The following is a 2,251-nucleotide window of genomic DNA, read 5'->3' on the forward strand; positions in this document are numbered from 1 at the left end:
TTCAGCGCACCCGCGCTGCACCCACCGCCCCGAAGGGCTGAGCCGCGATGCTGATGCTCGGCCGGGGTTTTACCAAATGGTGCAATTTTAAATTCCTCCCCCCCCTCCCCCCGATTCCTGAAATGGGAAGAGGAACTTAAAAATCAGAGTCATGCCAACCGGGCTTAACTCTTCCCTCCTCGACTTCCAGCAGGACAATATTCACTTCCAGCAGCAGCTCCTGCGCGCGTGTGGGCTGGCGAGAAAAAGCCAGAGTTTACCCCTGCAATGAAGGGACACCAACCCAGGACTTCGTTAGCCCGGATTGGAGTCGGGAACGTCCGTGGGAGACAGACAGAGGCCGGTGGGCGCCATCCACAGCCCGAAGTGAAGGTGCCGTGGCAAGAGCCCGGCCACCCTCCGCTGTCCCCTGCCCCCCTGGGGTTCCTCTTCCATCACCGGGACAGGGCAAAGCCCCATGGCCACAAGCGTGACCGCCCAATGGCGGGTGCCAGGGCGGCCGGTCCAGGGATGCCTCCGAGGCAGAGGAGCATCGGTCCAAGCACTGTCCGTCTGTCTGACCCGCGGCTGCTCGGGACCCACAAAGGCATCAAACCCCCTTCTTTACCTCACTGAAATCGGGGGAGCAATTATTGCTCTTGTTTAACGAATCCACCTACACAGCTGATACCTCAGCTTCCAAGTCCTGCACGTTTTACCACAAAAAAATGGAATTTTAGTATTTTGTGGGGTTTTTTTTCTCCTCTCTTTGGTGAATCTCTCCAGGCAGTGCTCACGGGGCTCTCACTCTGTCCTCTGCCGCACCGGCCCGGCTTTGCCCGCACGTACCCACCGTTACTGACACCAGCAGATGCGGCCGACGGGACCGGCCTCGGCCAGAAATACCATCCAATAACCGGGTGTCCGCACCGCAGACGGGCTCTAATTACACCCTTCGGCCGCTCGTTACCCAAAGCATATTAGAATGTGTAATTGGCTCACGCTTTTAAGCTTCCTTTGGCAACAGATTAATGATAATTAGCCTTTAAATGAAGGTATTTCTCCTTTGCAGGCTTCACCCACAAGTCTGCAGCGCCGTTTAAGGAGGAGGTAACTATTTTAGGGACGGGGGAACAGGAGTGACCGGCAGAAGATCCCCCATCGCTGCACCAGTTCTCCCAGCCTGGGGTGAAGCCACGTGTCTTTGGGTACCCAGGGTGGCCGTGAGACCAAAACGATGCTTCATGGGGCAACGGCCCCTCGCTCCTTTCCTATAGCGATGCTGCGGTATGATTCCTCTGGAATCCCGCTGGGCGAGATGCGGTGTGTGGAGATGAAGTTCCTAAAAACCTCCGCACTCTTTGCGAGCTGGGAATTTCACTGCCGGGGTGATGCGACAGGCCCAGGGATACCAGTCGGAGGGACGTAGTGCTGTCCTCACCCACCGGCCCACGCGGCAGTGATTCAGCTGGGACGTGGGTGCGGGTGCGCCCAGCTCCTCCTCTGCTCCTCGCAGGTATTCACACACGCAAACAAAGCTGCGGAAGAATATCCTGCACTGCCTCTGCTCATGCACACAAGAAATTTTTTGTGCCGAGGGTGGTGAGGCACTGGCCCAGGTTGCCCAGAGAGGTGATGGATCCTCATCCCTGGAAACATTCATGGTCAGGTTGGACGAGGCTCTGAGCAGCCTGATCTCGGTGAAGATGTCCCTGCTCATGGCAGGAGGGTTGGAGTAGGTGACCTTTAGAGGTCCCTTCCAACCCAAACCAGTCTATGATGTGCATTTTGTGGCTTAATCCACTGCAGTTTTGGGGTTACTCTTTGCCGCCAAGTGAAAAACCAGTGGTGCCCGTGCTGAGCAGTGTCAGGCTGCCCTGTACATCCCAACCGGCTGCTCCAGTCCTACTGGGACACCCGGCCCCGCACGTTGGGACAAGCCCGCCCGTTCTGCATCACCCTGACCCCTGGTTTGCCAAACAGCATGACGAGCAGGAGACCACCCCAGCCAGCCCAGGCTGCAGCCCCACACTGGGGACACAGAGGATCGGGGGGATGTCCCCACACCGGGATGCTCCTCAGAGCTGGTGGGAACCACCCTCGGGAACTCGCAGGGATGCTGCTGCGGGGGGCTGTGCCTGCAAACTGGGGGGACCTGACAGTCTTAAACTCATGTCTGAGCTCAGAGTACGAAGCCAATTTGCTCCAAGTGATGGTTTAAGGTGACTTGACCTCCCACTACGAGTGCCTGCACCCACGACAGCCCCTCCAG

General features: G+C 57.9%; 1 protein-coding gene across 1 annotated transcript in view; it reads right to left on the reverse strand.

The window, feature by feature from the left end:
* The window catches only part of SLC31A2 (solute carrier family 31 (copper transporter), member 2), a 5,605-nt gene that overhangs the window by 1,820 nt on the left and 1,534 nt on the right, over window positions 1-2,251 (reverse strand). The window lies entirely within an intron of this gene.

The sequence above is a fragment of the Charadrius vociferus genome, unplaced genomic scaffold (assembly GCF_000708025.1).
Source record: "Charadrius vociferus isolate BGI_N301 unplaced genomic scaffold, ASM70802v2 scaffold1040, whole genome shotgun sequence".
Classification (NCBI taxonomy): domain Eukaryota; kingdom Metazoa; phylum Chordata; class Aves; order Charadriiformes; family Charadriidae; genus Charadrius; species Charadrius vociferus.